Source organism: Ahaetulla prasina, chromosome 1 (assembly GCF_028640845.1).
Source record: "Ahaetulla prasina isolate Xishuangbanna chromosome 1, ASM2864084v1, whole genome shotgun sequence".
NCBI lineage: Eukaryota > Metazoa > Chordata > Lepidosauria > Squamata > Colubridae > Ahaetulla > Ahaetulla prasina.
In genome coordinates, this window is record NC_080539.1 from 163,604,910 (window position 1) to 163,621,051 (window position 16,142).

At 39.3% G+C, this 16,142-nt stretch overlaps 1 protein-coding gene across 5 annotated transcripts in view; it reads left to right on the forward strand.

Moving 5' to 3' along the window:
• Window positions 1-16,142, forward strand: part of KLHL29 (kelch like family member 29) — a 490,936-nt gene that overhangs the window by 118,685 nt on the left and 356,109 nt on the right. The window contains exon 1 of one of the 5 annotated variants that reach the window (XM_058179650.1): window positions 14,294-14,312. The exons of the other annotated variants lie outside the window; for them this stretch is intronic. The gene's annotated coding sequence lies outside the window, so the exon portion shown is untranslated. Of the gene's footprint in view, window positions 1-14,293; window positions 14,313-16,142 lie in introns of those variants that run through there. 5 annotated transcript variants of the gene reach the window in all.

Consider the following 16,142-nt stretch of genomic DNA (forward strand, 5'->3'; position numbering starts at 1 on the left):
TAGCAAAGACCAAAAGAAAAGACACAGAGAAAAGTTGCTAAGAAATCAGCTTGTTGAACATTATTTAAAAGGATCCAAAGATCAAGCTTTTAATCTTTAAAAGTTGTAAACGGGAAGAAATATAAAGTAGATTTGATTTGATCAAAAACTATATGTTGTTGTTTCGGGTAGCATTTAATAGACTTTTAAAAACTTTTTTAATCGAATTATAAAACTTTAAAGATTTGTTTATAGATAATAGGTATGTTATGGGAAGAGATTTCTTTTGCTAAATTTTTAGAGAAAGTTGTAAGTTACAGCATTAATAGTAAAAGAGCTTTAAACTGATTTATTTGATTAAGGTTAAAAATATATGTTATAATTCCTGATAGCCCTTAATAGACTTTTGATGATTAGGACTGAATGATGGTATTTTATAATTTGTCTGTTGATATCAGGCCTCCCAGGTAAACAAGACATGACACACAGACAGATTTTACTTTATTATAAGGCTATGTTAACAGAATCTTGTGAGGCTAAAAATACAAACTTTCCACCACTACTTTTAACTGCATAAACCATTAGGCCACTAGTTCTTCCTGATTTTCTTTCTCTGGGGACTCCTGCCTCTCTTGTCTGATTGTTTCTTAGGTAGCATCTCTTTCCCTCTTTCCCCAAGGTCATCCACACATTCCATCTGATCACAGATGAGATATGGCAATGATGGCTAACCTTTTCCAGACCGAGTGCCCAAAGCGCACACGTGTGCACGTGTGAATGCGCACACATGTGCCCACACCCCCAAAGTGCAATGCGCACACCATTAACATTAACCGTAACCCCACCACCTTGCACATGTATGCGTGGCCCCCGCAGCACCCCACGCATGCATGCACACGCCCCACCCCCGCACATGCACAGCGGAGCTGAACTGGAGCAACGGCTCACATGCTCACAGAGAAGGTGCTGCACGCCACCTGTGCCACGCATGCCATAGGTTCGCCATCACGGAAATATGGAAAAAAGAGATCTTTTATTGAAATATCAGTGAAGGAGATAAGCTACTGAAGTTATTTGTAACTTGTCTGGAGGGAAGAGTTGTTTCCTTATATATCTTTTTATTTTACTTTCTCCTTTTTATATTCTTCTTAGTTTGTACTAGTTTTTTTAACTTTGTATAAACTTTAATAAAGATGATTAAAATTAAAAAGGAATATGTGGCTCTCTTTAGGCTATTATGGCATTGTGGTACTAAGAAAATGAAAGCAGTTTTTTTGTAAAATTACCTTTCATCTTCATTGGTTCCTTTAGCCTGCTTTCTGACTTGCTAGAAAGTATATGTGTGTTTTTTTCTCAAACATATATAGGCTTTTCACCCTGCTTGTGCTGTGCAGTAATATAATTCAAGTGAAGCTGGCTAAGATCCTGATCTCTAGCATACAGGAGGGAGTGCTTTAGAGATTAAGATTTAAGTATATCATCCTCACCTCTCATGGACCATTGAGTGTGATGAGAAAACATAATAGCAAGATCCAACCATTCGATCAGGAACCTTAGCTTTTATTACCCAGTTTTCTATCACAATTTTTCATTATTGTTTTGTCATTAGAGGGCTGCATTTCCTTAATGGGTGGTGGTGGTAGTGGAGTGGCAGTATTCCTAGTCTTGTTTTATGCTACCATACAGGTAGTCCTGGACTTCTGATCATTCATTTAACAACTGTTTGAAGTTACGATGGCCCTGAAAACATTGACTTAAGACTGGTCCTCGCATTTACGATTGCCACAGCATCCACACAGTCACATCATCAAAATTCGGGTGCTTGGCAACTGGCATGTATTCATGATGGTTTTAGCATTCGAGTCACGACTGCCATTTATGATTTTCTCAGGGGACTTCCAAGAAGCAAAGTCAGTGAAGAACTCCAGATACATTTATGGTGATTCATTTCATAACCCTAGCAAAGAGATTGTAAAATTGGGCCCGCCTCACGTAATGTTTGCATTGCTCAGCGATGGGAAGTTCTGGTTTCAGTTGTGGTCATAAGTCAAGGACTACCTGTATTATTATTGTTAAGGAACATTTCACTTGCAGTTAATTATAGTATTACTTGAATAAACTGCCAGTCTTATGTTTCCTACTACTGTTGCACAGAAATACTTTTGGCTTGTTCTGTGAGGCATTGTGAAGCTACTAAACAATTTGTGTGTGTGCATGCAACCTTGTTCCTGTTGTACTTGTTTATTATACAAAGCCATGCTGTTGCATTTCCTCCCTCCTCCCCCCCCCCAAAAAAAACCCCAAGCCATGCTTTCTGCCCATATTCCACTGATTTATTTTACAGGTCATCTTTGAGAGATTCTGCTAGTGCAATTGTTTATAACTATATTGCTTTTAATATGAATAACTGGATTGGATCCAAGTAACTGGATTGAATCAGTGTTTCTGCACAGTAAATGGAAGCCCATAGGCTTGTACTCTGTGGACAACTCCTCTGTGGAGGAAAAGGCAGAGGAGTTGTCCCCATTTTGTTTCACTTTTAATTCTTGTTTATCTCCAGAAGGCATTGAAGGCCCTCAGAGTCTCACAGAGAATAACATCTAGGGATAGAAAAATATGGGTGAACATTGCTGCAACTTCCCTCACCACATCCCCATATCCTGAGTTTTTCCCAAAGAAGAACCCTCCAGTTCATAAAGGTGCAAATTTGGATCCAAATATCTATATAAAAAATAGATTGTTAGTAGTAGTATGAAAGCTAAGAAAACAAGCCACACATTCAGGAGGTATTGGTGGTGCTAGAAAAAAATCCTTAAGCTTTAGGCCTCCTGGGACCTCCCTCACTCCCTTGAGACACAACACCATGCCCCTTATCCTGCTGCCTCTCCATTCTGGTGCTGAAAACCCTCCTTGAATTTCACTAGGGGAAATTTCCAGTGCCACAGCAGAGAGAGACTGCAGTTAGGTAAGGGGTGCAAGGTGCTTTCCAGTTGGGGAGGTCCCTTAAAGGCTGCACATGGCATGTCTCTCCACTCAGGAGCTAAAAATCCTGCTTAGAATTCATAAGAGAACATTTTCAGCACCAGAATGAAGAGGCAGTGTGGTAAATTAAGATGCGCAGGATGCCTTGGGTGGGGGAAGTATGAGGAGGCCTAGCGAATATCTCTCCACTAAGGAGCTGCTTGGATTTTACTTAACAACTGATTCACTCAATGACCTGACAGTGATTCCAGTTCCAATAGTGATCATACGTCGAGGACTATCTGTGTTAGACTGACATTACATTGTTGATGTTAAATTTGTAAACAGCGCTCTCTCCCTCTCTCTCTCTCTCTCTCTCTCTCTCTCCCTCTCCCCCTCTCTCCCTCCCTCTCTCTCTCTCTCTCTCTCTCTCTCTCTCATATTACTAGGACTAGTAATACAGTTGATGATAGCCACTTAAAAAACAATGACACCTTGTAAAAAGAAGAGAAGATTGAGTGCTGTAGATGAGATAATAGTGTTAAATTGCTATCCCTGTCTCCTATGTTTTAGTGCCTAAGGGTAGCACAACAGCTTTCTGTATAAAAAACAGTACATAAAAATTCTTCTCTTTTCACGCCCTAAACAAATGCTAGTTTACTGTAATCAAAGATCAAGAGTTTTTCATTGAGGAATTTTCTAATATGATAATATGCCTATCAAATTGTTAGTGAAAATACACAGAGTGATGTTTTTCTGAAGCTGTCATTCATAGTAATTCTATTATTTATAAGCAGCCCATACATCAACATTTACAGGAATGGTAAACATCTATCACCATAATTTTGCAAGAAAAAAAAGGGGGGGGGAGAATTGAGACTATAGCATCTTGGTCTTTATTGCAAAACAACCATTTTTGTAGCTTTGTAGTTAAGAACATGTATCTTTAATTATAAAACTTGAACAGAAAAATCTTTGGTGTTTGCAATTAATTAAACTAAAATGCATTTGGAACAGAATTAGGATATTGTATTGAATTATAATTATGAACAACTGTAGGGATTATTTTTTCATAATCTTCGTTCTTGATTTCTTCAGTCTAATTTTTCACGGAGTAGCTAAGCAGACATGGGAGTCAACTTGGGAAGAGATGGGGGAAAAGAGAGGAGGGTGATTGTCTTATGGCTTTTGATGAAATCATACTCCTTCTGATTTTTGGCTGTCATAGATTATCAAGGATAATCTATGACAGCCAAAAATCAAAGATAAAGAGTTTGCTGGTTTGCTTCCTTTAGCCTGGTAATCAGCCAGCCCAGTATATTTGTATGACATAGGCTATTTTCAGTAGGCTATAGCTCATTTATTGCATTTTGGGGATATTGCACAATTTAAATACTTAAAAAGATATTTTAGGAGCCTCTTGCCAGCCTCTCCAAACCCTGTCACCACGATTATTAAGGGATTTCTCTTTCCCTTCCTTCCATTGACAAAATTGTCCATTTATTCCTACAATACTCTTTCCTTTCTGGCTATCCATAAGAAGGCACTTCCTTTTGTGTCCTAACAACTAAGTTTAATCATTAGCCTTGATCAGAAATGTTGCCAAAGGAATCTTAAGTATACAATGTTGTCAGGGCAATTGCCTGTTGACGCTCAAAAGATCTCAAGAAAGTGGCTGGCAGGTTTGTTGCCCTCAATGTTGAGGTTTGTGGTTGTTGTTTTTAATTACCTAGTGAATGTTTGGCTGGGAATCCACCAGGAAATGCCAAGACTGAAAGCTAGACTGGGAAGTTGAAAAAAATAATCATGAATCTGTCACTCTTAACTTACCAAAAGCTAATTTCATGTTAAGGGAGGTTATATCTTTTTACTTTTAATCAATAGGAATGTCCACTCTGATAGTGCAGTTTCTAAATTCAAAATGGAATGAAGCAGTTTGGATTGATTTTTAACCAAAATGTGTGTCTCTAACTACATTATCCAAAATCCTCCCTGAAGCTCCCCTTTTTATATTTTTGTTTATTCATTTGTATCCCGCCTTCATTATTTTTACAAATAATCCAAAGAGGCGAACATATCCAACACACGTCCATCCTTGTGTTTTTCCCACAACAACAATCATGTGAGGTGAGTTGGACTGAGAGAGAGAGAGAGAGAGACTGGTGCAAGGTCACCCAACTGGCTTTCATGGCTAAGGCGGAACATAGTTTAACCAAGTTTGTCTAACTATCATTTTTCTTCTAAAGAAATCTCATTGGGACGACAATTACAAAGGAATTTTAGGGGTCAGTCTTGTTTTGTTTCTATTCTAAACCCTCATTATGACACATCTAACAAAATGTTTTTGAAGATCCATAATCACCTTAATATAAGTCATATCATAAATATCCAGGTTACCCAATCACGTCCTTCCAGCCCCAGTAACCACCTATTCCTCAAAGGCACTTAATCTTTCATCCATACCAGACAACAAGAAGCAAAGTACAATTTTAAATTAGGTAATCCTAGCCTGCCTCTTTCTTTGGCATCTTGCAACCATTTATATTTAATTCTTGGTGGGGGTTTTTTCGCTTTGCCATACAAACTAAAAAAACATATCTTTGCCATTGTTTAAATGGTACATCAGTCGTCCATATTGGCAGTGTCTGAAATAGAAATAACATCCTAGGTAAAACATTCATCTTCATCACTGAAATTCTGTGCAACAATGACAGTTGTTGTTTGTCCCACTCCAATAAGTCTGTAACTGCAAAATTTTGAGTGAGTGATATGCTTCTAAAACTACAAAATGCAACATGGAAGTGAGAGTCTGTCGTGTCCCACTCCTCCGCTGACGGCCGGGTCAGGGAAATCCGAATCAGGCTTGCCTCTGCAGCTCTGCCCAAAGTCCTAGCAAAGTCCTCAGAGCAGGCAGGAGACCAGTAAGTGACTTCAGCAAGATAAGTTCGACTTTTGCCTGACTCAGAGACTGCCAGAAAGCAGATCCTTTATATAGGCCATGGGGTGTGGCTCCATGACTCAGCACTCATTAAGGCCTGCCCCTCCCTTCCTTCTGTTGCCTCCGCCTATCCAATCTTCTGATGCGAGGGTCACTCCAATCAGCTGTTGGTAATAAACCCTCCTCAGGCTCACATGCTGTGGAGGAGGGGGAGGAGTCTAGCTGCTCCGTTTGTCTGGGCATGGAGTCAGGGCTGGGGCCGGGAGGTGCTCCTTCTTCTGCAGTTTGTCTGGGCATGGAGCCAGGACTGGGGCCGGGAGGCATACATTCCTCTGTGTTCGGGAGCAGATAAGAAGGCCCCGGCTGCTCTGAGGGCGGGCAAGACACAACAGAGTCCCTGCAATATGTATTGAACGGTTTTGCTCTGACAGTTCTCTCTATTTTTATTGTACGTCTGTCTCAACAAATCTCTTACAGTGTTCGGTGATCTGGGGTGCTGGTAGAACAGACTTCAGCATTTTTATAATTCTTTCCGTTTCAACTTCACTCATCAAGGAATTGGTATTTTGTATGAGAAACATTTGGGAATCTTATCTTTGTATAGTTGCTTTTTAATTAAAAGGCCCCCACTGAGAGAGCCCTTTTTTAAATAAAAAAAGCAATTACATTTTATTAATCAGAACTTAACTGTCCTAAAGGAAAGAAACCAGAATGTAACCTGTGGGACTCTTTCTTTTTTCCCCCCCTAAGTGTAAGAAAGATCCCATGTGTGAAAATGGGATGACTTAGTTATGTTTTGCTTTAGGCTTTCTAGGAGATGAACTTTTGTGTTGTCTTTAATATGACTGAGATATGCTGCAGATTGTCCCAGATGTTCTAATCTTGCATTCTCAAGATAGATTGGAATTGTAATTCCCACAAGTTGCGGTCCCAGCATATCTGAAGGACACCCAATAGATGGTCTAAATTTAGAGTTTTGTCTTTGCATTTAAATTAAGAACATTTGGCTATTGGTGAAAGGAAAAAAAAATTATAGTGCAAAATTGCTTTTGCTCCCTTTAAAGGCAAAGAAAAACCTAGCGAACAGAAGAGATTTGGCAGACCTGTAGTGTTTAGAAAGAATTACTGCCCAAAATTTAAGGTGCTATGTTCCTATAATTTCAGTGTAGTTTTCTTCATATACTTTCTGGAGCACAATGCTTTGGATAAGCTACTCTGCATATTCTTGGCAAATTTGTTTTCTTTGAATGTGTATATATGTAAGTGTAGGTATAATATATAAAAGCCCCAGTGTGCTTTCCACCCATATCTTTTTGTATGCCACACATGAAGTTAAGTTTCCTGTGGGATTTGCTTGCACTCTTCTGTAGTGTATGCATTTGAACATCTTGGGAATGACAACCTGGCAACCTCCTACTGGTATTTTTAAAAAAATGCTGTAATAGCATGCAAGGGTATTTTTTAGTTTATGTACAGATTTTCACCTAGTTTAGCTCAAAAAATGTTGCAAAAGCCACAGGGGAATTGAATTTTAAAATTACAAATTCTAAACCTTGGTTGACTGGAGCCAGATATCATGACCTGAAGTAGAACTGTACATGCACATATGTATATATGTATGTACGTGTATGTATATATATTATATATATATTGCTATCTCTCTGTAAACTGATTATAGCTTTTCTTTTAAAAAAAACCTGTCTCGCTTTTTTTATAATTTCTTCTTTGTTTTTCTTCCTTTTCTTATGTACAGGTAATCCTCGGGTTATGACAGTTCATTTAGCGACCATTCAAAGTTATGACATAACCCACCCACCCCCAAGTACTTGCAACACAGTCCTGAAGTTATGAATGTTGCAGCACCATGGCAATCGTTCACACTTACGAATACGGCATGGGCACTGCAATATTTACCCTGCCTATTCCCCCTGCCGGGTCTCCAAAGGCACTGGGCTTGTGGAGACTCACTTGTGACAATCTAGCCAGCCATTGGTTCCTTTGCTTACTTCAGTGCATTCGCAGAGAACAGAGGCCTAAAGTCATGTGAGATCTGGTACTACAGTACTTTAGGTATCTGTTCTCAGAAAACAGAGGTCTACACCAGATCCGGCCAAAGAGTGCTTGCAAGCTGATGAGACTTTGGCGCAGCAAAATTGCATTGCTTCAAGTTTCCCATTAGCTTACAAATGCTTTTCGCGGCAAGACTGAAATGGCGCGAAAAATGTTTGCAAGTTGATGGGACACTTGAAGCAATACGGTTTTGCTACCCCAGAGTCTCGTTGGCTTGCAAACGCTTTTCATGCCGAGACTGCAATCAGGCAAAGAAACCGTGGCAAAGAGGCTGGAGAGGAGGCAGCTCACTAGATCTTTACAAGGTAAAGCAGGTGACCTGTTCTATCGCTAGGTCCAACAAGGCCTCCCCCCCCCCAAACCTCATGTGCACTTAACAACCAGCACATTCTATTAGCGAATGTGTGGACGGAAGCACGGATTGATCACCTTTGACATGATTCACTCTTACGAATCCTTGGGTTACAAATGTTATATTTCATTCGCAACTTGAGGACTACCTGTAATAAGACAAAGGTCTTGAATTTTTTATAATGGAGTGCAATATCTATATTGCTGGAGGAGAAAGAATAGATATACTTTATGTGCATTTAAAAAATATCTTTTTGTTTACTGTATATACCCTGCATAAGAAAATGATGGAAACATTTTACCATCAAAAAGAAAAAAAAGTAGCATTTGTTCACTTGTATTCCATATATTTTATAGGTAACTTTGCAGAAGTTCTTAAAACAACCTTGTCAATTTGATTATGCCCATTTTTACATGACCAAAATCATAAAGTGAATTCATACCCATGATCTTTTCATCTAGAAACTTCGGGCCTGCATAAAAGCTTCTTTATTCTACTCATGTTTCAGCATTACAAACTTTTAACTCATTCTGAATAGTTTTGAAAGCAACACATATAGTTTTTTATACATTCTCACGTTTAATATATTTTCTTTAGTGTTTCAAAAACTAGCTGTAAATTTATGATTCAGACCAGATAGATGGACAGATAATATTTGTCCGCTTCTCTTCATACTAATAGGCTAGACTCATACTGTAATTAATGTACAATTATTTATTAGATTTTTATCCCATTTTATTACTTTCTAATTAACTCAGGGCAGCAAAATACATAAAAAATACATACCTTTCTCCTTTTTTCCTTGTAAGGTATGTTGGGCTGAGAGAGAATCTAAGGTGGGACTAGAACTCACCGTCTCCTGGTTTCTAGGCCTGCACCTTCACTACTACTTTAGTAAAGATACCTTAGTCAAACTTAAACTTTCTCAGACTGCATCTATCAAGTAATCTTAAGCATATTTTCCACAATTTAGTCATACTTGATTTTTTGATAAGTGTTCTTAAGATTGGAGCCCTAACTTTATTTCCTGATTTTTGCAAATGAAATGGTGAGACTTCAGCCTATCTACAGGTGAAACTCAAAAAATTAGAATATCATGCAAAAGTTCATTTATTTCAGTAATGCAACTTTAAAGGTGAAACTAATATATGAAATAGACTTATTACATGCAAAGTGAGATAGTTCACGCCTTGATTTGTCATAATTTTGATGATTATGGCTGACAGCTTATGAAAACCCCAAATTCACAATCTCCGAAAATTAGAATATTGTGAGAAGGTTCAATATTCTAGGCTCAAAGTGTCCCACTCTAATCAGCTAATTAAGCCATAACACCTGCAAAGGGTTCCTGAGCCTTTAAATGCTCTCCCAGTCTGGTTCAGTAGGAATCACAATCATGGGAAAGACTGCTGACCTAACAGTTGTGCAGAAAACCATCATTGACACCCGCCATAAGGAGGGAAAGCCTCAGAAGATAATTGCAAAAGAAGTTGGATGTTCCCAAAGTGCTGTATCAAAGCACATTAATAGAAAGTCATGTGGAAGGAAAAAGTGTGGAAGAAAAAGGTGCACAAGCAGCAGGGATGACCACAGCCTGGAGAGGATTGTCAGGAAAAGGCCATTCAAAGTGTTGGGGACTTTCACAAGGAGTGGACTGAGGTTGGAGTCAGTGCATCAAGAGCCATCACACACAGACGGATCCTGGACATGGGCTTCAAATCAGGGGTGAAATCTAAAAATTTTCCCTACTGATTCTGTGGGTGTGGCTTGGTGGTCAGATGACTGGGTGGGCATGGCCAATAACAATAAATAAAAATAATAAACAAAGCATACAAAACAATAAGAGGTACAAAAAACCAACTTTCACACTTTACACACACACAACACAACACAGCTGACTCACACACAATGTAAAAGCAGCTGCACTTCACCCAAAATGGCCCCTGCAATATGCAGGAACCTCACACAGCCACAAAAAGCTCAAAAACCAACTTTCACACTTCACACACACACAACACAACACAACAGACACACACACACACACACACACACACAAAATGCCACATACAGCTTTGTGAGATTTTGTGTGTTTATGTAGTTAGAGTGAAACACTACAGAAACACGTCCAATCTCAGAAAGCTGCACAAATATTTTATTATTTTATTTTATTTATATATTATTATTTATTTATATTTATATCGGGGTCTCCAACCTTAGTAACTTCAAGGTTTGTGGACTTCAATTCCCAGAGTTCCTCAGCCAGCAAAGCAGGCAGATTAAATTGCTGACTGAGGAGACGGATTGCAGGCAGGCAGATTCAGTTGCTAGCTGATGCAACTGATGTAAAGCATGGCTTTCCCAGCTGGAAAGGAGCAGTAATAAGGTAAGTGCTTCACCGCAACCCAAACCTCTTAAAAGGAGGTTTTCTACGAGCTCTTCGGCTGAAGAGCTCGTAGAAAACATGTTTTTTAAGGTTCTGGTGATGAGGAACTCAGCTGGGATCGTCAGAGGAGCCTTTTAAAACCTTTTTTTTTTACAACCTTTTTGGCCGAAGAGGTTGTTAAAAAAAAAAACTTTTAAAGGGTTCTGACGATCTCAGCTGAGCCACGGGATCATCAAAGGCTTTTTTTTTACTTTTAAAGGCATGTTTTCGGCTGAAGAAAAACTGCTTTTAAAAGTAAAAAAAAAACCCTGATGATGGTGGGGCTCAGCAGAGGCAGGGGGCGGGGCCAGGGATTTTTGCTACTGGTTCTCCGAACCACCTGCCGCCATTGCTACCGGATCAGGCGAGCCAGTCCGAACTGGGAGCATTTCACCCCTGCTTCAAATGTCATATTCCTCTTGTCAAGCCGCTCCTGAACAACAAACAACATCAGAAGTGTCTTACCTGGGCTAAAGAAAAAAAGAAATGGTCTGTTGCTCAATGGTCCAAAGTCCTCTTTTCTGATGAGAGCAACTTTTGCATCTCATTTGGAAACCAAGGACCCAGAGACTGGAGGAAGAATGGAGAGGCACACTCTGCAAGATGCTTGAAGTCCAGTGTGAAGTTTCCACAGTCTGTGTTGATTTGGGGAGCCATGTCATCTGCTGGTGTTGGTCCACTGTGCTTCATTAAGTCCAGGGTCAACACAGCCGTCTACCAGGAGATTTTGGAGCATTCATGCTTCCTTCCGCAGAGGAGCTTTATGGGGATGCTGACTTCATTTTCCAGCAGGACTTGGCAACTGCCCACACTGCCAAAAGTACCAAAACCTGCCCATGGGATTACTGTGCTTGATTGGCCAGCAAACTCGCCTGACCTGAACCCCATAGAGAATCTATGGGGCATTGCCAAGAGAAAGATGAAAGACATGAGACTGAACAATATAGAAGAGCTGAAGACCACTATTGAAGCATCCTGGTCTTCCATAACACTTCAGCAGTGCCACAGGCTGATAGCATCCATGCCATGCCGCATTGAGGCAGTAATTGATGCAAAAGGGGCCCAAACCAAGTACTGAATACATATGCATGCTTATGCTTTTCAGAGGTCCGATATTGTTCTATGTAAAATCCTTGTTTTATTGATTTCATGTAATATTCTAATTTTTTGAGATTGTGAAACTGGGGTTTTCATGAGCTGTCAGCCATTATCATCAAAATTATGACAAATCAAGGCATGAACTATCTCGCTTTGCATGTAATGAGTCTATCTCATATATTAGTTTCACCTTTTAAGTTGCATTACTGAAATAAATGAACTTTTGCACAATATTCTAATTTTTTGAGTTTCACCTGTATTTATCTAACAGAATTTTAGAGCAGACATGATTAATTTTGGACTGTTCTACCATAAGGACTGGAGTTTGGAATATTGTTCTGTAGTTGTGTCTGTATGCAGGTGTGTAAATGTGGTAATGTGAAATGCTGCCTGAATATTTATTTGCTGTGTATACATATCTAAGCATTTATCTGAATTTGCTGGGAACTCCATACATATCTGAGCATTCAATTTTCCACTTGCCTATTCCCAAAGTGCTTTAGAAATTTAACATGGATTTTTTTTTATGTTAGGGATGATATCTAGAGATTTAATTCGTGTTTAAGAAAATAGCAGTATGTGAAGTATTCAAATAATTCAGAACTTGTGTTGTTTTTTTTAAGTGTAATGTTCCCTAACAGGTGTCAAACTCACAGCCTCGATGTGTCATGCACTGACCACGCTCACCCCCAGTTTAGTGAAGGGCAAAAAAAGTTGCAATGTGTCACATGATGACAACATGTCGTCAATTTGACATCCCTGTTCCAAAACAATAAAGTACCCTAAATAAGTCACTACTTCTGAATAGCATACAGAAAGATACTATCTATGTATTCTATAAAAACTTTTAAGAGAATATAAACTATTTAAAAACAATTATAAAATACATTATACTATGAATATTTAATTGAAAATGTATGATGACAAAAAAATGAAACAAAAAAAGGATGACAAAAAATGAAATGGGATTTTGCTTTTTTACCGATTAGATAGATTTGTTGTTACAGAAATGGCTAGTTTATACCCTGTTTTCCCCAAAATAAGACATCCCCTGATTATGCCCAATTGGACTTTTGAGCACATGGCAAAAAGGCCAAGCGCTTATTTCAGGGTTCAAAAAAATATAAGACAGGGTCTTATTTTCGGGGAAACACAGTACTATTATTTAAAAGTAAAAAGTTGAGGTTTTATGTTATTATCTTATTCTACTGCACCAAAGGGAGTCGGAAGTCAATGTCTTGTCTTTTCTTTTTCCCCTTTCCCTCACTTTTCCCTTCCCTATTTTCCCTGCTATTTACTTTTGTATTTTCTTTTTATGCTATATTATAAACTAATAAAAACTGTTGAGAAAAAGAAAATGTATGATGACTTACTTTTACTAAGAACAGTTGAACTTCTCTTATTGGAAGATAGAAGCATTCAAACAGAGTGAGAATGTATTTAAAGTCAGCATAGCGGTAAGCGATTCAGATTATCACAAGGAATAACATTAGCAGGAAAGGCAAAAAAAATCTGAATAAAAAAAAACCCCTGCCTAAATAAGAACATAATATCGAAGAAGAGGGTATTGTGAATTCCACATAGAGGGCACCTCACTTGACAAATGCCCATGACGTTGCACTTTTAAGTATGAATAGTAGTTAAGTGGAAGCTTTAAACCTTTATACTTACCTGAAGAGTATATTCTCAGTGTAAAGCATAATCAGCAAGAGTCAGATGAAAGGAAATGATTTCATTATGCATTGTGGCAGGAATGCCAGTATTAATAAGCTTGGGGACTGTCCTTACAGGATTTTGCTGATCGGCCATTGTTCCATGATCCCCACTGCAGTGTATTAGATATCATTAGATACTTGCTTGTGGGCACATATTTGTGCGATGCATTTAATTTTCACAGTAGACTTCTTACATGTATAAACCAATAAATAATAATTTACTGGCTTAATATGTGCATAATAAGAAGAGCATACATTCTAAAGAGAAAAGAAAATAGACCTGGCTCTTGACTGAAAAGCTTTCCGTTGTCATTGTGGCAACTGGGAAAGATTGAAGCTACAAAAGTGAAGGAGCCATTGAATGCAGTCTGACCCCGTTTCTGAATAAACGTATTTTGTCTGATTGTGGATGTTTCAAAAATCATTTGGGGAAAAATGCTTTAGTCTTTATATCAGTAGAGCACTTCTATGCTATTCATTTAAGGACCTCTTCTTCCACTGAGCCTGAGGAAAAAGCTATAGCTGTTTTAGGAATTTAATTTTAATAGTAACATAGTGTAAGCCGCCCTGAGTCTTCGGAAAAGGGCGGGATATAAATGCAAATAATAATAATAATAATGATGATGATGATGATGATGATGATGAAGAAGAAGAAGAACAGGATCCTTAAGACAGTATATATATTTTTTCTATTCTACCTCATTGTCCCCCCCTTCCCAGCACACTGAGTGGCTGAAGTATGCTAGGATATTCCATGACCAGGAGGAAACAATGAAAGTATGTATGGGTTTGGATCAGTGGTGGGTTGCCCCCAGTTCTGACCCATTCTATAGAACCAGTAATAAAACCGGTGGAAGCCTCCACCCACTGACCCAAACGTCATCAAAACTCTTCTGCGCATGCACAGAAGAGCACGCATGAGTGGAGCGAGTGCACGCGGGCACGATGCAAACCGATAGTAAAGGTAAGTAGAACCCACCCCTGGTTTGGATGGAAGTTGCCTATGAAAGGCTATAGGATTAATCCATGCAAGTTTGGAAAATGATCCACTAAACATGGCATGTAGCTTCTTACATGGGGAGGAAGGAAATCTAATAAAAAGGCTGATGACAATCAATAGGGTGGTTGTAGTTGATTCCTAAAGAGAAAAAGTGAAGCTTCTGGAGTGGGGAAAGGCCTGAAAGCTTGGCAGCATGCTTTGATGGTCTCCATGTAAGCAATAGCTTACATGCCGCTTCATAGTGCTTTACAGCCCTTTATAAGCAGTTTACAAAGTCAGCATATTGTCCCCCAACAATCAGGGTCCTCATTTTACCGACCACAGAAAAGTGGAAGGCTGAGTCAACCTTGAGCTATTCAGGATCAAACTCCTGACAGTGGGCAGAGTTAGCCTACAATACTGCATTTTAACCACTGTGTCACTATGGCTCTTGACCTCATAAGGCAGCATCTGAGTACAGGAATGACAATGTTGCTCCAAGGTGATACCCCCATCCCTTCCCCTCCCTTCTTTGGATAAGCCTCTAGGTCAGAGGTGTCAAACTTGCGGCTTATGGGTCAGATACGTCACACGCTGGCCACGCCGAACCCCATTTTAGCGAAGGGGGAAAAGTCACAATGTGTCACGGGACGACAACGTGATGCCATGAGTTTGACAACCTGCCATTCAGTCGTGCCCAACTCTCGGCCATTTCATAGATCAGCTCTGCCCATGCCCTTCTTTCTCACATTGCCTCCTTCAAATCTGCCATGGTCATCCTTTTCAGTGTCCAGCCAACAAGTACTAGGGTGGCCCCTTCTCCTTTTCTGCTGATCACTCTTAGCATGATTGATTTTCGAATGAGTCATCTTGCACGATACCTCCTAATGCATTCAGTGGGATTTTTAGCTTTAGCTATTGTTTTCCTCTGTAGCCAAAATTTGTACTTCACTTGCCAAGCATTATAACAATTGCAACCTGCTTCCTGAAACTAGGAGCTGTATTTAATAACTAATTACTCTAATGATCCTATAGACATCCTGGAGACCTGTTTTAGCAATGGTGTCAATTACAGCCATCTGCACAATGAATAGAAGGAACTATGGCCCAGCTGTAGAGTTGAAACTTGTTGGCGTTTTCCTACGGGCAGCCATATGGTACTTAACAAGATTGAATTGTTCACACTGCAAACTTCTCTAATGAATGTTAACATTTTTTGTTCTGGGAAATATTTTTTTTCACCAAAGTGTTGAGTATTTTTAAAATGGTGAAAGTGTTTAAAAGTGACAGAATATAAATGGAAAAGTCTTCAGGGAATAGGGAGGGGGGGAGTGGTAAGGCGGGAAGCCTTTCTCTCGCTTGCTCGCAATTGCTTCCAGAGGCCTTTATGATAGCACTCCTCTTTTTAATAGTGCTGTCACTTTGTGCGTATATTGGCAGCACTGAAACAATAAATAAGGAAGGGTGTAATTAGAAATGTTGCTCACGTTTGCCACAAGCATGCCCAGGTTTTCAGATGATTTGAGTTAATAGCAGCTTTCTTTCATGTGCATTTGCTTACACGGTTGAGACAGCTGCCATCTTGCTCATCACTCCAGGGAGTTGGGTCAGTGATACTAAACACACGA